This window comes from Pristiophorus japonicus, chromosome 10 (genome assembly GCF_044704955.1).
Source record: "Pristiophorus japonicus isolate sPriJap1 chromosome 10, sPriJap1.hap1, whole genome shotgun sequence".
Taxonomy (NCBI): domain Eukaryota; kingdom Metazoa; phylum Chordata; class Chondrichthyes; family Pristiophoridae; genus Pristiophorus; species Pristiophorus japonicus.
The window spans coordinates 189,009,843-189,034,066 of record NC_091986.1 but is presented as its reverse complement, the minus strand read 5'-3'; the positions used below and the strand labels follow the sequence as shown (position 1 = coordinate 189,034,066).

Sequence of the window (24,224 nt, the reverse complement as noted above, 5' to 3'; positions counted from 1 at the left end):
GAGAAGCCGGATAATCTGCATTGAGTGGCTCACCTCCTGACCCATTCATCTACAAGGCTCAGGTAGATTGTGATGGAGAACTCTCCACTTGCTTGGATGGGCACAGCTTCAACAATGCTAAAGACGTTCAACACTATCTGGAACAAATTGGCGCCCCTGCCACTGGACTGAATATTAACTGTATCTGCCACTGGCACACTGTGCTGCTGTATGTATGGTCTACATGATGCACTGCAGGAACTCACCAGCAACACTCAACTTCAACAACACTCCCTTGTCCTGCAACCTCTACCACCGAGAATGACAAGATCAGCAATGTCATGGGTTCATCATCACCTCCAAGTCACACATCATCTTACTTGGACATGTTTTGCCATTCCTTCATTATTGTGGGTCAATATCCTGAAATGTCCAACTTAACACCATTGTGAGACCATTGTCATCGTCACAAGGGTTGCGGCGGTTCAAGAAGGTGCATCGCCATCTTCTCAAGGCATGGGCAATAAATGCAGCCTTCACAGCACTGCTCACATCCCGAGAATAAATAATAAATAAAACAGAAAACCTTTCTTTAAAAGTTCCTTTGGCCTTTAGATCTATCCTATTCCTCGCAGCTTTGACAAAAATGCAGAGCATCACAACAGCAGATGTTGTTTTAGACTTTTAACTATTAAATGAGTTAATTAAACATTAAAGGGATAAGCAAACATATAGCAACAATATAGTCATGTCATGTTTGAGCATTTCTGACGATGCTGGTGCAGGGAACTTTTACGTAAGATATGTTTAAAAATGCTACTATTGAGTTAAATGCAAAGGACAGAAGGTCTTGGAGATATAGATTATAATTCAAATGGGGTGCCTGGAGACAATGAAAGACAGTTAAACATTCCAATAATTACACTCATTTCTGGTGAGACAACTTTATTCATTTGAATTCAACCAGTTGAATTGTTGTTGGGTTATGGATAGTCAGTTTGACTAAAAGTTCACACTGTAAATAGGCTGATGGAAGAAAAAGAAAATAAAGAAGTTGCATTTATATAGCGCAGTTCATGAACTCATGACATCATAAAGCGATTTCCAGCCAATGAAGAAAAGACAAAAGACTACAGAGAGAGAGAGTAGGTTTTTGCTGCAATTACGCTACAGCCGCACTACATTGGGCCTCCTGCCGGAACTAACGCCACAAAAATGGCCTTGCACGGTAAGTTTCTGAAAAAAAAATTAACATTTGTACTGAGGTTGAATGATCAGCCATGATCTTATTGAATGGCAGTGCAGGCTCGAAGCGCCAAATGGCCTGCTCCTGCACCTAATTTCTATGTTTCTATGTCCCTAAGCTGGAAGTCAAAGGCCTAAAAATTTGAGATTCCTAAAAACCTGCTGGTGCCACCGCGGGCTGGAGTTAACGGGCGCTGAAATTGATGGTGCTGGCAGGACCTGGATATTGACGCTGGTGGCTAATTAACATAAGCCCAGTGCTAAACTTACCGTGCAAGGCCGTTTTTGTGATGTTAGTTCCAATGTGGTGCAGCCGTAGCATAATTGCAGCAAAAGCCGCCTTCTTTAAATGCAAGAATGTTATTTTGGAGAGCAGTGCGGTCTCTTAAAGGGGAACTGCCTTCTAAAATGAAAAAATAAAAATCATTTAAAAATAGGTCGTTTTTAGCGCGTACAGCTCAACTGCTTGCTGAAAAAAAAAATTAACATTAAAATGTCCCAAATGGGAATCTTCAGTTCTTAAAGCTGAATTGCCCTCCGCACCTAAAAAAATGGGAAAGGTGCTTCAGTACTAATACAAATGACTCAGCAAGCCAGGGAAGAGGCACGCAGAGTCTCGCATGCAACACTTCAGCTTTGTGCAACACTACAAGAGAGGTCCTCTACCCACAGGGGCCAGTCGGCCCCCCACAAAGAAGAATGTGGGACCAGATCACCGAGGCCGTCACAGGTAGCAGTCGCCCCTACAACTTGGCTTCAGAGCCCAAAGAAGCTTCATGAACACAAACCAGTGGTCAAGGTCAGTGAATGCACCATCAAAAGCTGTCTCCTACCAACTGCACCACTAGCCTCACACACTTCCCAATGCACAACTCCCACTACCCCCCCTCCACCCCAATCACTCACCTATCAACAATCTGTACCAAACACGAGGCATATCTCCCACTCATAGCTTCACCTTACGCCCTTGGAGGAGACGGTGCTGGCCATTCTTGGCAGGGGCATGGATGAGCCCTTGGCCAGCAGGGGGGCTGAAAGGATACAAGATACAGGTATCCTCATTATATCTTCCTTTTCGCATGCAGCTCTTGCTTTCCCGCCCTCCACTCATCACAACTCCATCTTTGTGCCTTCCTCATTTCACACACTCAAGAAATGCAACCAGTGGTTGATCAAAAAAAGGGAGAGGAGAGTGAAGAAGCAGAAGAAACACCATCACTCGATTTCACACTCCCAGCCACCAACTTGTTAAGGTCGACCAGCAAGGCCATTTGCAGTGTCTCCCACTGAAAGTCAGCAGCCTTCCACCAGTCATGCTGCAGCTGCTGAGGTAGCACTGCATAATATCAGTAGGATAGGCAAAGGTACATACAAGACAGTCACTAAAGGAATGCATAAGGGTGATGAGTTGATTTCTTGATGTCATATTGTAAAGTTTGCTTTGTGGTGGCTTTTATTTCAGCATTGTGGCCAAGAGAACGTTGTGATGGTCAGTAACAGAGGGAAGGTATGGTCTGAGACAAATGTTGAAAGGGGAATTGGGGTTGTGGTCACTGGTACCATAGATGAATGATTCCATCCCGAATATATCGGCCAAGGGGCTTTCTGGATTGCATCCTTCCTTCTGATTCCTCCTCTTCTGTTTCCCACAGAGGCTGCTTGACTGGCTGAGTATTTGCAGCACTTTCTGTCTTCTCAGAGGCCTTCCTTTACCATCCAAGGCCTTGCAAGTATCCAGCAGCACTCCCGGCGTACTTTTAAAAACTTTCAACATGTATTGCACCAAGACACTACTTTAATAAAATATTAAAAAATCGAGTTTAAAAGCTTAAATGTAAGCTTATCTGAAAGATGTGTGTGTACCTTTAAGAAGTGCTAACAGCGTCTCTGTCAGTATGCTGCATACTTGCTTTTCAGAGTGAGCTTAGGACTCAGCGCTAAGGTCCAAGTTCACAGAGCATGACGTTAAGTTGCCATGCGTCACGCTCTCCATATTTGCATCTCCAGGGCCAGCATTGCTATTGGCAGCGCTAAGGCCCTCACCAACATGGCGGCCATGAGGTCCCGCTCCAGAGAAGTGGCGGCTGCCATTTCTTTTCCAGGATTGCGGCGATAACTCGTGGCGGAAAGTAGCCCAATTTCTGGGCCATAATGCATTTCATTTCTTACATTCTGTACAACTATTGGCTGTAAGATGATTTTGAAATTACAAGTAAGGCAGTCCACCAATATGGAATAGTGTTGAGAGTTCATTATATTCTTTACATACAAAAAACAATGTGAGGCTGAGTGGAATAAGTGGATGTAGATTACAACTGGGTCTCTGTAAGTTCATGTACTGTGTGGAAAATAAAACAGCTTAACGATTGACACCTGGCTTTATCTTATTAAGCGTTTACTTTGGCATGTGCAAACTACACAAATATTTGGTTCAGGTCACAAGGGGGTACTACGGTTATACCCCGGCTTAGTTATTGCCACAGTAGATATTGGGCATTGTGGGTCGAATGCTATAAAAGTAATACACTCTGAACACTTACGGGGGCGACTTATGCCACTGAATTCAAGTAGGTTACTATGGCTAATGGGAATTTGTAACAATAATGTGTATATATTTAGTGTAAATAGATAAATTAACTTCTTAAATGAGAAAAGAAATGTTCAAAATCTTTATACTAAACCATTAAGAGAGTTTATATGGCTCAGTGGGTAGCACCCTCGCTTCTGCATCAAAAGGTTGTGGGTTCAAGTTCCACTCTATAGACTTGAGCACAATAAATCTAGGCTGACACTCCAGTACTGAGGGAGTGCTGCACTGTCGGAGGTGCCGTCTTTCGGTTGAGACGTTAAACCGAGGTCCCGTCTTCTCCCTCAGGTGGACGCAAAAGATCCCATGGCATTATTTTGAAGAAGAGCATGAGAGTTATCCCTGGTTTCCTGGTCAATATATATCCCTCAATCAACATCACTAAAATAGATGATCAGGTCGTTATCATATTGCTGTTTGTGGGAGCTTGCTGTGCGCAAATTGTCTGCTGCGTTTCCTACATTACAATAGTAACTACACTTCAAAATGTACTTCATTGGCTGTAAAGCGCTTTGGGCCGTGTAGTGGTCATGAAAGGCGCTATATAAATGTAAGTCTTTTTCTTTCTTTTAACCTTTATATAGCTAGTTACTCTCTTCTTCATATAGTCTTATGGACTGCAGAAGCTAACCGGCCTGGTCGATCTCTGAAAGTTTCAAATTGACTCAGTGATTTGAACAGTCTCCACACTTAAATGCAGTTATGGATTTCAATCATTTAATTAAATTCAATAGCAATTACATAACTGAGCTAATCGCATAGCACATTTTTGCTTTGACATGGATTGGCTCCGCCCCTCAAGCTATCTGGTCAGAGATCAAACCAAAATGCTTGTAACATTGTATCGGGCTAGGCCAAGGACATGATTTGGGTACAGCTGTTTCTTTTAAACTGCCTAGTGTTGCGACTGAATTAAAAGAGACTGCTATCGAACTAAAATTAGATTAAAAATCCTTCATTTTTGTCACACGCATCGTCTGATATACGAGCGTTAAGCAGCAGTGCTATCAATACTGTGAAAAATCTTGAGCTTCATCACCCTCCTAGATAAAGGAGGCAAAAGCACCAGAGAAGAAATGTAAAAAGTGCAAGAAGCTGATTTGCGCGAAACGTCTCCAGTTTTCCAATATTTAATTTAATTACAAAAATTTATACGGAATTTCCAGATAAGTAAATTTAGACCAGAGTTGGCGTTAATAGTGACTTATTGCATACAGGGTGGATTGTAATTTTGTGCATGAGGTTCGTATTTTTGCATACAGAGGTACCAACCACAGACAGAAGCACAGTACAGTTACAACAAAGTGTATGCTACAATCAGAATTAGTATCTTGAAGCAGCACTTCATAGACCTGGTAACCTTCAAAACCCTTGGTTATTGACTCCTCTGCTAAGGGAAATAGGTGCTTCCAATCCACTCTATCTTGGCCCCTCATAATTTTATACACCTCAATTAAATCTCCCCTCTGTCTCCTCTGTTCCAAGGAGAACAATATTCTGTGTGTTCCATAACTTCACCTTGAAAAGATATTTCAGCATGCAAGTCAATGGTAGAGTAGAAGAATGCCAATGCCAATGAGGAACTAGCAGTAATACAAGAAGGTCGATGGGCCAGCCAATTATTCCAGTTGGTTTCCAAGGAGTGCCGTAGCTACATCAGTTCTTAACAGGGCTTATCACATTGGCCATACAATTAAGTAGTCAATTCTCAAATACCAAACCACTGTCATCTTATGCTGGGCTCTTAAATTGCAATCAATGACAAATGAATATTCAGCACAAAGTTCGAGTCGAGTGCAGGGCATTTATTTGCTCTATTGCATGGTATGTGAATTTTGGTAGCTTCCGTTGGCCTAATGTTGCCCTTTCTAAAAATGCCTCTTGTGGAAAGATTAAAGGGTAGTATTTTTCGAGTGTTTCCTATTGTGGAAAATCAGTGGAAATAGTGGAGCAATAAAGAAAAAGAAAGACTTGCATTTATATAGTGCCTTTCACGACCACCAGATGTTTTAAAGTGCTTTATAACCAATGAAGTATTTTTTGAGTGTAGTCACTGTTGTATTGTGGGAAATGCGGCAGCCAATTTGCGTACGGCAAGCTCCCTCAAACAGCAATGTGATAATGACCAGATAATCTGTTTTGTTGATAACAATGGTGTAAATAACAGTCACCTCCAAGCAACGTTTCCCCTAAGGTGTGCGGCCACGCGCAGATCCGGAGGTACTGCATAGGCCCACGCCAGCTGTTGCCGCTGGTAAAGAAACAGCGCATACGCGGCCGCTGCAAATTTAAATGATTCGCACATGAAAAAAAGTTACAGGGAACATTGCCTTCAAGACTAGTAACTGATTGGTACTGCCTGTATTGTAGCTACCTCCTCCCATGCCTGGTGCACTAGATGTTTCAGGGCCATAAAAGGCGAGCGGCCTCTGGACAGCATGGCAGCCCCTACCTGCGAGGAAACACCAGCGGCAGGTGGGAGCCATAAAAGGCGAGCAGCCCCTGGAGCAGCGTGCTGGCATACCACTTCACGGAGCAGCAGGAGGGCGACGGCTGTGAAAAGGACGACTGGTTTGGGCGTCACCATAACCCAGGTCGGTGATTGGAGCGTGGTAAGGTACAGCAGGAGCGGCAAGCGATTGCAGTGCGATGTGATCGGGGCCCAGGAGAAGCGTGAGTTCGGGGCCCAGGGGAGGCGTGGGCCCAGGGGCAGCACGGGCCACACTGCGGTATGTGTGCGCAGAGCTGGTCTCCAGTCGTCTTGGTTAATCCTTGCCACTGGACCAAGACCTAGCTCTGTCAAGCCCGTGTGGTGTCCACGCACAGGCATCTTCCACCCTTCAACATGTAGTTCGGGACCTGGAATATTAGGTCCTTCATTGAAACACCTGTGAATTCATTGAACACATCCCTTTTTGGTGTGGAAGCAGGTCATCCTCGATTCAAGGGACAGTCTAAGAAGAAGAAGATGTTTCGGGGGGGGGGGGGGGGGGCAAGCGCCTTAAACTGTGTCTCTTCTATCCCCGAGAGCTTAGAGAAGGGTCTGCAAGCCAGGCAAGTTTGTCCCCCAAAATTAGTAATCTACAGTTCACCCTCGATTAGCACTCTACAGGAACTTCTAGGCTAAAAGTAGGCACTTCTTGAGGAAAATGCAGATGTTAAGTACAGAGAAAGTACAAGCATGAAGCAAGAGATAGCAGGGATATAATTGATGAGGTCCGTGTGGGAGGGAGGCTGAGAAGCAGAAGGAGACGCCAGCACAGAGCAAATGAAGACGGAAGAAACAGAGCAAATGGGAACTGCCATGTTATTGTGCAGAAGCCAGTGGTCAAGCTATGTAAGGTAGAACCAAACAGTAAAGATCAAGGCAGAAAATTCAGAAACATACAGTAGGGTTCATCTTGCCTTCCTCCATGTGACCTTGGAGGGAAATTATAAAAAAACATAGCTTTAGTCATTTAAATACTATACTGTACAGTAGTGTAGTGATTGTGCGGTTGACTCTTTACTGCCCACTGAAGTGGCTTAGCAGCCCATTAGGTTGTGTGAAATCACAGCGGTTTAAGAGAGCCCACAACCACCAATGTTCCTCCTAAGGTGCGCGACCGAGGTCCCCGCAGGCCACTCACCACCGCTGCCGCTGGGAGAGATACTGCGCACGTGGGGCTGTGCGGGAAGAAATAATTAGAGCGATCTTTGACCATCACCATCTTAGGGCAGCGAGGGATGGGGCAATACATGCTGGCCTTGCCAGTGATACCCACATCCCGAGAATTAATTTTTAAAGAAAAATTGTTTAAAATTAAATTGATTTCTCCTAATTTTTTTTAATGTAAAGAATTTCATTCGGAATTTCAATGCCAGGTACTCTAACGGAGCCTGCTGTTTCAGACCCAGACTGCAAATCCAAACACACGTAGCAAAGCATGCAGCCAGTGAGAACAAGATAGTGGGCAGGCCTGCCAAAGAACTTCTTGTTACCATAGCGATAGCTGCCTGCTGTTTTTGGGAAGGCTGCCAGAATAGTGCACAGAGAGATAGCTACTAAAATTAATTTTATATACAGTATTGATATGATTCCAAATTGGGTATTTTCTGGACTACAGTGATGCCTGTGCGGGGAATCGTAACCCTCCGATGGTCTATTCAAGTGTTCAGCAAGAGTGACAAGATTTGTGGCAAGAGACACCTACGCATAATTGCTATTTAAACCGTCGGGTCTTCATGGAAAACCTATTTGAAAAGCTTAGTTTTCCACATGCTCAGATACAATGAAGGTATTTCCATCAATACACCTCACTGTACCTCAATAAAGTAATTGCACTGCTTGTGCATGAGACCACTATTCTCCCTGCTCAATGTTCCTTTAAAGGTGACTTCAAAAAGTATTGCAGAATGAAATTTGATTAATTTGAAATTGCGGGCCATTATTTCAAATGCAATATTATTTTAAAGACTTGCACCTTTTTCCCTGGGTCATTATAGGCAATTTAATTTATTTTTACTCAGTAAAGCACACTAGCATCCACATATATATAAATACGAGTTGATCTTCTGAGGTGTTGCACATAGGAAGTTAAGACTGTAGGCTTTAGGTAAGTGGATAGAGGCCAGGGTATATTTGGACACATGCAGATGTAATTCAGTCAAAGTCTTACATTCTGCTCATTTTTACATCATTATTATAAATTCCTATGTCCACATTTATACATCGCTGCTACTGCAGGGAGAGTGTAATTACAATGTGACTAGTTTAAATGGGTGGTATCCATTATAAATATGGACTTAGAAATTTACAATGGAGAAAGTTGACTTGAAGTGCACAAGAGTTAATACATTATAGAAAGTGATGTTTATCCATTAATAGTTATTTTAACATTAATAGCGAAGACACAATTAATCAATGTGATAGATCTATTCTAAACAATTTTACATTTCATGCACTCGAGTTTTTATGCATTATCATTTGATAATTATTTAAACAAAATACCAGCTCTCGCGCAATCAGCATTGGGCCGTGATGATTTCTGTCTGTGCTCTATAATGGAAGCAGGTTCACTGCATTACATTCCACTATTTCAGCAGTGCTTATCACCCTGGATTTAGTGAGATTGACTACTGAAAGAAATACTTACACAATTATTACTGTCAGGCTTCAGGAATTTGAATGGCAAGTTCATGTTTAAGTTATGTACAACGTGGGAAAAAAAATCAATAAAATTATCATCAATATTGAAGCTCTGAGAAATGAACAATTCATATTATTTTTTTATTACCTTCAGGAATCATAATATAGCAAAAGCACAGATTTATAAATTATTCATCACAATGTTTTAATTAGAGGCCCTGCTGCAGTCAAATAAGATGGGTAAATTAAAATTTACATGACTCTTTTACAGAACCTCATTTGTCCCGCTTATAACCATATCTAATTGAATTAATTCTTTCATCTGAAATAATTTATAGGCCTACTAGAGTAAGCACAAAAATAACTGAAAATATCGCTTTTGATCGTATCCAATTAATGCTGAATGGTTGTTTTAAATTTAATTTAAGGGGTACTGAGGTGAACGATCAGCCATGATCATATTGAATGGCGGTGCAGGCTCGAAGGACCGAATGGCCTACTCCTGCACCTATTTGCTATGTTTCTATGTTTAAAATCCCCAGTACTTTGGTGACAGTTAGGTCAACTTGTTTCTTGATAAGTGCCTAATGAAGCCCTAAGTTCTCAGTAATTCTATTAAAATCTAAATTTGTTCACCTCATACATGAGCACGTTTAAAAACTGCAGTTCAACCAGGTTATGTCGACTCCTGAAATAAAAACAGAAAATGCTGGAAGCAATCAGCAGGTCAGACAACATCTGCAGAGAGAGAAACAGAGTTAATGTTTCGGGTCGATGACCTTTCAATAGAGCCTTAATATTAATTCTGGTGAAAAGATGAAAATTCTTTCCTCTGTACACATTTGTTATCTCATCTCTACAAGGAAAATGTAGAGATTGAGTTACAGATTTCTCCAATACTTTGATGCCAATATTGCTGTCCACAGGGCTTACAAGTCTCCTCATTTATGGTAAATCGCTCCATTGCAATCTTTCCAAGTGGCTCAGCTGAGCTGTCTTTTACCTTAACTATGGGTATCAGAGTAGAAAAAAAACAAAGGGCAGCACCCAAATCACCCCTCCTGAATTACCACCGAGTCCTGACTGAAGCTTTTACAAAAGCAAAATACTGCGGATGCTGGAATCCGGAATAAAAACAGAAAATGTTAGAAATCTCAGCAGGTCAGGCAGCATCTGTGGAGAGGAAGCAAAATTAACGTTTCGGGTTGATGACTCTTCATCAGAACTGGAGAGTGTTCGGAAAGAACATATTCTTAACAAGCACTGAAAGGGGGAGGGGAAGAAAGAACAAAAGGGAAGGTCTGTGATAGGGTGGAAGGCAGGAGAGATTAGCGAGACAAAAGGGATGATGGCCCAAATTCAAATGGTAATGCTAAGAGTTAGAAAAACATTAGTCAAGGTAGGGTGTGAATGGTGGGGTAATGACCAGCTGCTATTAGAGACAAGGAAAAAAAAAGAAACAAGCTCTGGGGGGGGGGGGGGGGGGTGGGGGGGTGGAGGGGGGTGGGGGGTGGAAAGGGAGCCAATGATTGGCAGTGGTTATGGTCTGAAATGTTTGAACTCGATGTTGAGTCCAAAAGGCTGTAAAGTGCCTAAACGAAAGGTAAGGTGCTGTTCCTTGAGCTTACATTGAGATTCGATGGAACAGTGTAGGAGACCGAGGACGGAGAGGTCAAAGTGGGAATGGAGTGGAGAATTAAAGTGACAGGCGACTGGAAGCTCAGGATCACAAAATTGCTTTTACAAAATACACTTAGGGAATTAGACAGGTTAATCAAAAAGTCGGTAAAGGAGATACTCCACCTCCCTAACGACAGCACTGGCAGAATACTTTACGCAGAGAACAAAGATGGGGACCTGGGCCTACAAAAATTGTAGATTCAAATTCCTTCCGCAATCATCCGGAAACTTGAATCCCTTCAAAACCCCAATCATGCAGTCATCGAGGCATCGTTCCAATACCGTGGGGAAAACAATATTTCTAACAGCAAAAGGTTTAGGAACCTGAAAGCCGTCAGGGAGATCAAAGAAATCCTAAAATCCAAGCAAAGTTAGACTGCTACTACCTGATGGCACTGACAGTGATTTATGGCAGTCAGAGACTGAGACCACTTTGCCATCATGACTGAAACAATCATAAAAGGAATTGGAATGTTTGAAAGAACTGCCACGCAGCAGCTATCTGGTTGAGCCACTTACTGCAGCCTTTTCTGAATCAATAGACAGCAATTTGGGTAATACATTACAGAGAAGTAAGCTTCAAATGGAAGATGACAAAATCTAGGTAACACAAAATATGACTCTTCCAATAGGCATGTTTTTCTACATTCTCCATCTTAGAATCAAGGCCACATTTTACACCAACCCAGTTCACCTTAAAGTTAATTTTGCCAGTTTAACAACATCGGAGGAGCAGTCACTCATTGTGCGGAAACATCTGCACTACTACTGGGAGAGTTGGCCTCACTGAATGTTGCGAGGCAAGCCCCTCCATTTGAATAGCTTTGCTGCTCATAGAAAATGTGTGGTTGCCTGCCAACTGCAAAATTCGGAAAGTTGGCATCTCCTAAAGGGAAGTTGCCTGTAATAGTTTTGCAGAAGGCTGAATGAAGCACAGAAGTGGGCAGCATCATGTGTACAACAGGGTCAGCAGCTAAGACTCCCATCTTCCAGGAACATAGGAACAAGAGCCTGCTCCGCCATTGAATGAGATCATGGTTGATCTGCGACCTAACTCCACATACCCACTTTTGCCCTATCTCCCGCAAGATCCTGCAAGTCCCCTGGGAGGACAGGCGCATTAACATCAGTGTCCTCGTCCAGGCTAACATCCCCAGCATTGAAGCACTGACCACATTCGATCAGTTTCATTGGGCAGGCCACATAGTTTGCATGTCAGACACGAGACTCCCTAAGCAAATGCTCTACGCAGAGCTCCTTCACAGCAAACGAGCTAAAGGTGGGCAGCGGAAACGTTACAAGGACACCCTCAAAGCATCCCTGATAAAGTGCAACATTCACCATTGACATCTGGGAGTCCTTGGCCGAAGACCACCCTAGGTGGAGAAAGTGCATCCGGGAGGGCATTGAGCTCTTAGAATCTCAACGCCGAGAAATAGGAGGTGGGTGGGGTGGCTTGACCCATCCACCTCCACGGAGGTGTGTGGGGGGCCTGACCCATCCACCTCCATGGCACGAACCTGGTATTGCAGTACTTCCAGGAACGGTGCAGTGGCTCTAGGCCTTTTGGCTAAGAGCACTGGCGCAGAGTGATCCTTGATATGTGCAAGGTGACCTCTGGCGTTTGTGATTTGACAAAGAATTGGAAAGATTGGCAACGAATAAAAAAAAATAAAAAATGAAGAGGTCAAGCGCAGGCAGCAGAAGGAGCGTGTGGTAAACCAGTCCCACACATCACTTCCCTCGGCAAGTATCTGTCCCACCTGTGACAGAGTCTGTGGCTCTCGTATTGGATTGTTCAGCCACCAGAGAACTCACTTCAGGAGTGGAAGCAAGTCTTCCTCGATTCCGAGGGACTGCCTATGATGATGATGATGATGATTTCCCGTAAAACTTTTGGTTAATAAAAATCTATCAATCTCAGATTTAAAATCAACAACTGATCTAGCATCAATTATGGTTTGCGGAAGAGAGTTCCAAACTTCTATCACCCTTTGTGTGTAGAAGTGTATCCTAACTTCATTCCTGAAAGGTCTGGCTTTAATTTTTAGACTATGCCCCCTAGTGCTAGACTCCCCAAACAGCAGAAATTGTTTCTCTCTATCTACCCTATCTGTTCCCCTTAATATCTTGAAATTTTTGATCAAATCACCTTTTCTGTAAAAGTTGTTGGAGGTGTTGCTGCAGGAAGTGCAGTGGAGGAGAGTTACCTGATCTGGTGCCATAGGGCATTCGCCAGTTAAAATCTAGGTGCAAGCAGCATGGATGGAGGTAGGTGACTAAATGAATGCAGTCTCCCGGGTCCACCATACCTGGGAGTGAATGAGGAAGTATAATGATGAAGTGATGAAATCAGAGAAGCCAAGACCTCGCAATTTTTGTATACATGCACACTCTTCCTTCAAGGCATGAACCCAACGCAGCACCCTCAGGAAGATAACCTGCATAGTATTTACAACACGCTATTTACAACACTGCTTCATTCCACACAAACCGCATGCAACAACTGTATTCTTCTCTTAGGTGGTCCCTCGGATCGAGGATGACTTCCTTCCACGCCAAAAAGGGATGAGTTCAATGAGTTCACAAATGTTTCAATGAAGGACCTAATATTACAGGTCCTGAACTACATATTGAAGGATGGACGATGTCTGTGCATGGATTTTTTTTTACGTGTAATGGCCGTTGCACACCAGCCACCACATGGGCTTGACAGAGCTTGGTCTTGGTCCAGTGGCAAGGGTTAACCAAGACGATTAGAGACCAGCTCTGCTGCACGGACCTAGTGCGCACACATATCGCAGTGTGGGCTGGCCCGTGCTACCACTGGGCCCTTGCCTCTCCTGGGCCCCGATCACATCGCTCTGCAATCTCTCGCCGCTCCTTCGCCCCGACCTCGTCGCTCCTGCTGTACCTGCTCATGCTCCAATCACCGACCTGGGTTATGGTGACGTCCAGTCCAGTGGCCCCTTCACAGCCGTCGCCCTCCCGGATCGGCTCGCGCTGTACCCTGGAGTGGCATGCTCCACGCTGCTCCAGGGCCGCTACACTGCTCCTTTTATGGCCCCGACCTGCCGCTGATGGTCTCTTGCAGGTCGGGGCTGCCATGCTGCTCCTTTTATGACCCCGACCTGCCGCTGATGGTCTCTCGCAGGTCGGGCCATAAAAGGAGCAGTGTAGCGGCCCTGGAGCAGCGTGGCGGCCCCCGACAATTATATTAGAGGACAATTATCATGCACATATATCACATTACAGTTCATCTACAAAAGAGTAGTGGCAGAAAAAACACCATGTAAGCTCATTGAAAAGGTGTGGCATAGGGTGGTCTGAACACAACGGCACTATTTGGGAGAGGAGGTTCAGGTGTTGATACCATCTTCATACATAAAGGCAGTTCATAACCATCAGCAGAGAACTAGGACAGCCAGTAGGCCAGTCATCCTGAAACAATTGAAACAGTTCGAGGAGATGACCTTCGCCCTTTATGGCAGGCAATCTGTTGAGGGTATCGATGAAGGTAAGTTTGGTGGCGACCAGCCTGATCATTCATACACTGACTCACTTGCAAAACCCTTACAGAGGGGGCTATATTTGTAAAGCAACTGCTTGACTCACAAAAGCCTAGATATTCCTCACTGGCGTGATTGCTGGTCGAAATGTGGCCAGCAATAGGATAGTTAAGATCCAACATCCATTTCTCCCTTAAATCGCCTGCTGTGTCTATTTAAACCTTTAGCATTTCCTATCACTGCTGGATGCCTGTTATATACAAGTGTAAGTTGCATTCAGCATTGTGGAGGTGGTAATGACAGGAAACACAACGTAAGCCTTCATTACTTCATCTTAATATAGAATTTGGGAAGTCACTTTTAGCATCTAGCAGAGGTGGCACCAGAAACTCAGGCTCTTAAAAGAAAAAGTGGGAATCTGGTGTCGTGGGCCCCCACATTACTTTCTGTTCCTGCCTGAAAATCGGGATGGTATCTGTTATGTATGCAACCCTAATGTAACCAGTATTATACCGCCACCAGAGGGCATACCTGCTGGAGTCCCAAGGGATCCCAGCATCCCTTGGGAGCACTGTATATAAGCAGGCCTCCCATGCTGTACCAACACTCTGGAGTTAGAATAAAGGAACTAAGGTCATACTTACTCACGTCTACAGCACTCAGTTACACCACTTTATTATGAACATAACAACTGGCGACAAGATAATGAACCATCATGTGAAAATGCAGAGAACTGTTGGTATCCTGGAGAAATTCTCAGAAGGAGACGATTGGGAGGCCTTCGTGGAGCGACTCGATCAATACTTCGTGGCCAACGAGCTGGAAGGGGATGAGAATGCTGCCAAACGAAGGGCGATCCTCCTCACCATCTGCGGGGCAACAACCTATGGCCTCATGAAGAATCTTCTTGCTCTGGTGAAACCAACAACAAAATCGTATGAAGAACTGTGTACGCTGGTCTGGGAGCACCTAAATCCGAAGGAGAGCGTTCTGATGGCAAGGTATTGATTTTACAAATGTCAACGGTCTGAAGGCCAGGAAGTGGCGAGCTACATCACCGAACTAAGGCGCCTTGCAGGACATTGCGAATTCGATGGATTCCTTGAACAAATGCTAAGAGTCTTTTTTGTGCTTGGCATTGGTCATGAGCTTAGCCTTCGCAAACTATTGACTGTTGAAACACCGAACCTGAGCAAAGCCATAACGATAGCCCAGGCATTTATGTCCACCAGCGATAACACCAAACGAATTTCGCAGCATAAAGAGGTTTCGGCAAGTACTGCACACAAAGTAACGTCGTTTTCAGGCAGGAATGTTTATGGCAGAACGTACACGCCTGCAGCTGCACGATCTCAGATGACCCAGAGTCTGCCATCAAACGTTAATGCGAGGTAGTTAACACCTTGTTGGCGACGCGGAGGTGATCATCGAGCCCATCAATGCCCCTTCAAACACTATGCGTGCAAAGGCTGTGGAACAATGGGACACCTCCAGCGAATGTACAGACGAGCTGCAAACCCTCACATGGCAGAGAAAAATCGATCCATGGCGGATCAAACTGAACTAGGGACTTGAACCGAGGAGGCAGAAGTATACGGGATACAAACAGTCACCACAAAATGTTCACCAATCATGTTAAAAGTTGAACTGGATGGAATTCCAGTATCCGTGGAACTGGACACAGGTGCAAGTCAGTCCAGCATGAGCAAAAAGGCCTTCGACAGGCTGTGGTGCAACGAGGCACACAGGCCCAAGCTTAGCCCGATTCACACCAAGCTGAGAACTTACACTAAAGAGCTGATCCCTGTAATTGGCAGCACAGCAGTAAAGGTCTCCTATGATGGAGCAGTGCACGAACTCCCACTATGGATTGTACTCACACTGTTTGGCAGAAGCTGGCTGGGAAAATCTGCTGGAACTGGGACGAGATCCGAGCGCTCTCGTCCGTCGACAACGCCTCATGTGCCCAGGTTCTGAGCAAGTTTTTGTTGTTGTTTGAGCCAGGCATTGGTAGTTTCTCGGGGGCGAAGGTGCAGATCCACTTGGTTCACGATACATGACCCATCCACCACAAGGCACGGGTGGTGCTATATATGATGCGAGAGGAAGTGGAGATCGAGCTGGACAGGCTGCAGCGAGAAGGCATCATCGGCCGGTGGAGTTCAACGAGTGAGCCAGTCCGATTGTTCCGGTTCCCAAGGGCGATGGCACGGTCAGAATTTGTGGGGACTATAAAGTAACGATTAACTGTTTTTCACTACAGGACTACTACCCGCTACCCAAGGCAGACGACCTATTTGCGACCCTGGCTGGAGGAAAGACATTCACCAAGTTGGATCTGACCTCAGCTTAAATGACGCAGGAGCTGACGGAATCTTCGAAAGGCCTCCCCTGCATCAACACGCACAAAGGTCTGTTCATCTACAATAGATGCCCGTTTGGGATTCGATTGACCGTGGCTATTTTTCAAAGGAACATGGAGAGCCTGCTAAAGTCGGTTCCGCGCACCGTGGTTTTCCAGGACGACATATTGATCACAGGTCGGGACACCATCGAACACTTGAAGAACCTGGAAGAGGTTCTAAATCGGCTAGATTGTGTGGGACTCAGGTTGAAACGCTCGAAGTGTGTTTTCCTGGCGCTGGAGGTCGAGTTCTTAGGGAGAAGAGTCGCGGCAGATGGCAACAGATCCACCGAAGCCAAGACGGAAGCCACCAAGAATGCGCCAAGACCACAGAATGTGACGGAGCTGCGGTCGTGCCTGGGACTCCTCACTTATTTTGGTAATTTCCTACCCAGGTTAAGCACCTTGCTAGAACCCCTACATGTGTTGCTACGCAAGGGAGATGACTGGGTATGGGGGAAATCACAAGAGGCTGCCTTTGAGAAAGCCAGAAATCTGTAATGTTCCAACAAACTGCTTGATCTGTATAATCCATGTAAACGTTTAGTGCTAGCTTGTGATGCGTCTACGTAAGGGGTCGGGTGTGTGTTACAACAAGCAAACGAATTGGGAACATTGCAACCGGTCGCCTATGCTTCCAGGAGTTTGTCCAAGGCCAAAAGGGCCTACAGCATGATTGAAAAAGAAGCTCTGGCATGCGTTTACGGGGTAAGAAAAATGCACCAGTATCTGTTTGGTCTTAAGTTTGAGTTAGAAACTGACCATAAGCCGCTCATATCGCTATTCTCAGAGAGCAAAGGGATTAATACCAATGCCTCTGCTCGCATCCAAAGCTGTCACGCTATGTAATCCGCCACAGACCAGGCACAGAGAACTGTGCTGATGCTCTCAGTCGGCTACCATTGCCCACTACCAGGGTGGAAATGGCATAGCCTGGAGACTTGCTCTTGGTGATGGATGCGTTTCAAAACGAAAAGTCACCCGTTACGGCCCGCCAGATCAGGACCAAGACCAGCCAAGATCCCCTACTGTCCCTTGTAAAAAACTGCGTCCTCCATGGGAGCTGGTCCAGCGTCCCAGCGGAGATGCATGAAGAGATCAAGCCATTCCAGCGGCGCAAAGATGAAATGTCCATACAGGCGGACTGTCTTTTGTGGGGTAATCGCGTGGTTTTGCCTAAGAAAGGCAAGGAAACGTTCATACGCGACCTACACAGTACCCACCCAGGCATAGTAATGATGAAAACTATAGCCAGATCCCATGTGTGGTGGCCCGGCATCAACTCAGATTTGGAGTCATGCATGCGCCAATGCAACACTTGCTCTCAACTGAGCAATGCACCCAGGGAGGCACCGCTAAGTTTGTGGTTATGGCCCTCCAAACCATGGTCTAGGATCCACGTCAACTTTGCTGGCCCGTTTCTAGGCAAAATATTTTTGGTTGTTGTGGATGCTTATTCAAAATGGATTGAGTGTGTAATAATGTCTGTAAGCATGTCCACTGCCACCATCGAAAGCCAACGAGTCATGTTTGCCACGCATGGCCTGCCTGATGTCCTTGTCAGTGACAATGAGCCATGCTTCACCAGTGCTGAATTCAAGGAATTCATGATCCGCAATGGGATCAAGCATGTCACATCTGCCCCGTTCAAGCCTGCATCCAATGGCCAGGCAGAATGGTCAGTCCAAACCATCAAGCAAAGCTTGAAACGCGTGTCGGAAGGCTCCCTGCAGACTCGCCTGTCCCGAGTCCTGCTCAGCTACCGCACCAGACCCCACTCGCTCACCGGGATTCCGCCAGCCGAGCTGCTCATGAAAAGGGCGCTCAAAACAAGTCTCTCTCTTGTCCACCCTGACCTCCATGATCACGTCGAGGACAGATGGCATCAACAAAGCATGTACCACGATCGCGCAAATTTGTCACGCGATATTGAAGTCAATGACCCTGTATTTGTACTCAACTATGGACATGGTCCCAATTGACTTGCTGGCACTGTCATAGCCAAAGAAGGGAGTAGGGTGCTTCAGGTCAAACTCGCAAATGGACTAATGTGCAGAAGGCATTTGGACCAAACCAAACTGCGATTCAGAGACAGCCACGAGCAACCCGAAGAGGACACCACCAACTTTGACCCCCCGATACACACACAAGTTGCAACCGACATCACGGTTGACCACGAAGCTGACCTCACCATCCCCAGGAGCCCAGCAAGGCCAGCTGCACAGCAGCCTAGCGAAGAACCAACCAACTCACCTACACCTGCATTTATACCGAGACGATTGACACGGAGCAAAAGGCCCCAGATCGTCTCAGCCTGTAACTAAGTGTACTATTGACTTTGGGATGTATGCAACCCTATGTAACCAGTATTATACCGCCAACAGAGGGCGTATCTGCTGGAGTCCCAAGGGATCCTAGCATCCCTTGGGAGCACTGTATATAAGCAGACCTCCGATGCTGTACCAACACTCTGGAGTTAGAATAAAGGAACCAAGGTCACGCTTACTCATGTCTACAGTTACGCCACTTCATTATGAAAATAACAGTATCCAGATGAAGATCCTGGTTAAAACGTCTTATGAACTTACATGTCTTTGGAGCTGCTGCTGGGGGATGCGTTATAAATCTTACTCTTGCCCTCTTCCTGTCAGCTGTTGCCAAGATGAGGAGGGTGGAGCAAGTGGTGCCGCAGACCCTGGCACTTCAAGCACTCTACCTTCCAAGCACTGGCACACTGGAGAATCTAGGTAGTTTGAGGAAGATGCACTGTGCACAGTTTACCAGTGAGAAGGAGCAAGTAGATGTGGCAGAAGAGGAGCGGGAAAGATCAGACGAGTGTGATGTTCTCAAACATACATTTATTGGGACTGATATTATACCACACCTGCCTTCAGACATGAGTTAATACAGAAGCAGAAGGCCTTTCCTGCATGCCGTGAATCTGCCACAAGCAGTCTACTGCAACAGGCAGAGAATGTGCAGCAGTGCATCTCTTCCTTCCCTGCAGTCATGCATGAGGGGATTTCAGAAGGGGGAAGGGGGGAGAAAGGGGAAGGCGGGGGAGAAGGCGATAAAGGGGAGAAGGGGGAGAAAGGAAATGGGGGGAAAGGAGATGGGGAAAGGAGATGGGGGTGGAAGGAGATGGGGGAAGGATATGGGGGGGAAGGAGATGGGGGGGAAAGGAGATGGGGGGGAAAGGAGATGGGGGGGAAGGGAGATGGGGGGGAAAGGAGATGGGGGAAGGAGATGGGGGGGAAGGAGATTGGGGGTGGAGGAGATTCGAGGGGGGGGGAAGGAGATTGGGGGGGGGGAAGGAGAAGGGGGAGGAAGGCTGAACGGGCCGGGCCCGAGACTTCGGGCAGTGCCCGTCCCCAGCACCAGATTTACAGGTAGGTGCCGTTGGGTCGGGTCGGGGGGAGCGCGGGTCGGGGGGTTGGTGGGAGGGAGGTCGGTTCGGGTCGGGGGGAGGGAGGGAGGGAGAGGGAGGTCAGGTCGGGGGGAGGGAGGTCAGGTCGGATCCAGTCCGGGGGTGGGGGGGGAGCGGGAGTCGGGTCGGGGTCGGGTCGGGGGCGGGGGAGGGGAGAACGGGAGTCAGGTCGGTGTCGGGTCCGGTCCGGGGGCGTGGGAGGGGAGAACGGGAGTCAGGTCGGTGTCGGGTCCGGTCCGGGGGCGGTGGTGGGGGGAAAGCGGGAGTCAGGTCGGTGTCGGGTCCGGTCCGGGGGCGGGGGAGGGGGGAACGGGAGTCAGGTCGGTGTCGGGTCCGGTCCGGGGGCGGTGGTGGGGGGAAAGCGGGAGTCAGGTCGGTGTCGGGTCCGGTCCGGGGACGGGGGAGGGGGGAACGGGAGTCAGGTCGGTGTCGGGTCCGGTCCGGAGGCGGGGAGTGGGAGTCGAGTCGGGTCGGGAGGAAGCAGGAGCTGGGCGTGGGAGGAGCCTTATGCATGCAGCCCCAGTGAGGCCATTGGGCCAGGGCTAGGGGCTGCGTGCTTCGGCCCCTCCCACAGTTTTGGGCGCCTGGAGCTATTGCACTTGCGTGCCCACTGTAGCGCGCATGTGCAGAGGTCCCGGCACTGTTTTCAGCGCAGGGACCTGGCTCCGCCCCCTACAGCTCCTGCTGCGCTGCGCCGAGGGCCAGAGGACCTGCAGGGAGGTGGAGAATCTGGAGGTTTTTTTTAGGCGCACTTTGTGGCGCGAAAAACGGGCGTCCAGATCGGGACTGCGCCGTTCTAGGCGCGGCTCGAAACTTGGGCCCGTTAACTCTGTTTCTCTCTCCACAGATGCTACCTGACCCGCTGAGTATTTACAGCATTTTCTGTTTTTCTATCGGCCCAGTCACAAGTTGCCTGCATATCCGTGATATCATATAGACTACTCTCATGCAAATCATAGGAACATAAGAACTATGAGCAGGAGTAGGCCATTTGGCCCCTTGAGCCTGCTCTGCCATTTAATATGATCAAGGCTGATCTGATCATGGACTCAGTTCCACTTCCCCGCCCGCTCCCCATAACCCTTTATTCCCTTATCACTCAAAAATCTGTCCATCTCCGCCTTAAATATATTCAATGACCCAGCTCCACAGCTCTCTGAGGCAGAGAATTGCATAGATTTACAACCCTCTGAGAGAAGAAATTCCTCCTCATCTCAGTTTTAAATGGGTGGCCCCTTATTCTAAGACTATGTCCCCAAGTTTTAGTTTCCCCTGTGAGTGGAAATATCCTCTCTGCATCCTCTTGTCGAGCCCCTCATTATTTTACATGTTTCGATAAGATCACCTTTCATTCTTCTGAACTCCAATGCGTATAGGCCCAACCTACTCAATCTACCTTCATAAGTCAACCCGTTCAACTCCGGTATCAACCTAGTGAACCTTCTCTGAACTGCCTCCAATGCAAGCATATCCTTTCTTAAATACGGAGGCCCTTCGAGCCTGCACCGCCATTCAATATGATAATGGCTGATTATTCACCTCAGTACCCCTTTCCCACTTTCTCTCCATACCCCTTGATCCCTTTAGCCATAAGGGCCATATCTAACTCCCTCTTGAATATATCCAATGAACTGGCATCAACGACTCTCTGCGGCAGGGAATTCCACAGGTTAACAACTCTCTGAGTGAAGAAGTTTCTCCTCATCTCAGTCCTAAACGGCCTACCCCTTATCCTAAGACTGTGTCCCCTGGTTCTGGACTTCCCCAACATCGAGAACATTCTTCCCGCATCTAACCTGTCCTGTCCCTTCAGAATCTTATACGTTTCTATGAGATCCCCTCTCATCCTTCTAAACTCCAGTGTATAAAGGCCCAGTTGATCCAGTCTCTCCTCATATGTCAGTCCAGCCATCCCTGGAATCAGTCTGGTGAACCTTTGCTGCACTCCCTCAATAGCAAGAACGTCCTTCCTCAGGTTAGGAGACCAAAACTGAACACAATATTCCAGGTGAGGCCTCACCAAGAACCTGTACAATTGCATTAAGACCTCCCTGCTCCTATACTCAAATCCCCTTGCTATGAAGGCCAACATGCCATTTGCCTTCTTCACCACCTGCTGTACCTGCATGCCAACTTTCAAAGACGGATGAAACAAGACACCGAGGTCTCGTTGGACCTCCCCTTTTCCTAAACTGCCACCATTCAGATAATAATCTGCCTTCGTGTTTTTGCCACCAAAGTGGATAACCTCACATTTATCCACATTATACTGCATCTGCCATGCATTTGCCCACTCATCTAACCTGTCCAAATCACCCTGCAGCCTCTTAGCATCCTCCTCTCAGCTCACACTGCCAGTTTAGTGTCATCTGCAAACTTGGAAATATTACACTCAATTTTTTCATCCAAATCATTAATGTATATTGTAAAGAGCTGGGGTCCCAGCACTGAACCCTGCGATACTCTACTAGTCACTGCCTCCCATTCCGAAAAGGACCCATTTATCCCGACTCTCTGTTTCCTGCCTGCCAACCAATTCTCTATCCACGCCAGTACATTACCCCCAATACCATGTGCCTTGATCTTGCACACCAATCTCTTATGTGGGACCTTGTCAAAGGCCTTTTGGAAGTCCAAATACATCACATCCACTGGTTCTCCCTTGTCCACTCTACTAGTTACATCCTCAAAAAATCCAGCAGATTGGTCAAGCATGATTTCCCTTTGCAGATGACACTAAACTTGGTGATGGTGTGAGCTGTGAAGAGGACACTAAGATGCTGCAGGGTGGCTTGGACAGGTTAGGTGAGTGGGCAATTACATGGCCGATGCAGTATAATGTGGATAAATGTGAGGTTATCCACTTTGGGGCAAAAACACGAAGGTAGAATATTATCTGAATGGCGGCAGATTAGGAAAAGGGGAGGTGCAGCGAGACCTGGGTGTCATGGTTCATCAGTCATTGAAAGTTGGCATGCAGGTACAGCAGGCGGTGAAGAAGACAAATGGTATGTTGGCCTTCATAGCAAGGGGATTTGAGTATAGGAGCAGGGAAGTCTTGCTGCAGTTGTACAGGGCCTTGGTGAGGCCCCACCTGGAATATTGTGTTCAGTTTTGGTCTCCTAATCTGAGGAAGGACGTTCTTGCTATTGAGGGAGTGCAGTGAAGGTTCACCAGACTGATTCCAGGGATGGCTGGACTGACATATGAGGAGAGACTGGATCAACTGGGCCTTTATACACTGGAGTTTAGAAGGATGAGAGGGGATCTCATAGAAACGTATAAGATTCTGAAGGGACAGGACAGGTTAGATGTGAGAAGAATGTTCCCGATGTTGGGGAAGTCCAGAACCAGGGGACACAGTTTTAGGATAAGTGGCAGGCCGTTTAGGACTGAGATGAGGAGAAACTTCTTCACTCAGAGAGTTGTTAACCTGTGGAATTCCCTGCTGCAGAGAGTTATTGATGCCAGTTCATTGGATATATTCAAGAGGGAGTTAGATATGGCCCTTACGACTAAAGGGATCAAGGGGTATGGAGAGAAAGCAGGAAAGGGGTACTGAAGGAATGATCAGCCATGATCTTATTGAATGGTGGTGCAGGCTCGAAGGGCACAGGTATTTAAGGAGGCTTCACAGGTTGGAGAGGCACTCTGGAGACCTGCAATAAAAGACTAAGGTCACACTTTACTTTGAGCTCACAGTTTTCAGTCTGACTCTTTCGCCATACACAACAGTCACAAGTGAGACAGATATTCGTCGGGGGAAGCGGGGGTGGCACTGATTTACCACGCTCCTTCCGTTGCCTGTGCCTGACCTCTTCACGCTCGCAGCGTTGAGATTCGAAGAGCTCAATGCCCTCCCGGATGCACTTTTTCCACATACGGCGGTCTTTGGCCAGGGTCTCCCAGCCGTCAGTGGTGATGTGGTGATTGAGGGTGTCCTTGTGACGTGTCTGCTGCCCACCTTTGGCTCGTTTGCCATGAAGGAGCTCCGCATAGAGCAGTTGCTTAGGGAGTCTCGTGTCTGGCATGCGAACTAATTGGCCTTCCCAGCGAAGCTGATCGAGTGTGGTTAGTGCTTCAATGCTGGGTATGTTAGCCTGGGCGAGGACACTGATGTTCATGCATCTGTCCTCCCAGGGGTTTTGCAGGATCTTGCAGAGACATCGTTGGTGATATATCTCCAGCACTTGATGTGTCTTCTATAAGTCGTCCATGCCTCTGATGCATACAGGACGGCGGGTATTACTACAGCCCTGCAGACC

The 24,224-nt window shown here is 46.8% G+C and overlaps 1 protein-coding gene across 1 annotated transcript in view; it reads right to left on the bottom strand.

The window, feature by feature from the left end:
- The window catches only part of plekhb1 (pleckstrin homology domain containing B1), a 120,580-nt gene that overhangs the window by 4,362 nt on the left and 91,994 nt on the right, over nt 1-24,224 (bottom strand). The gene's annotated exons all lie outside the window — the stretch shown is intronic.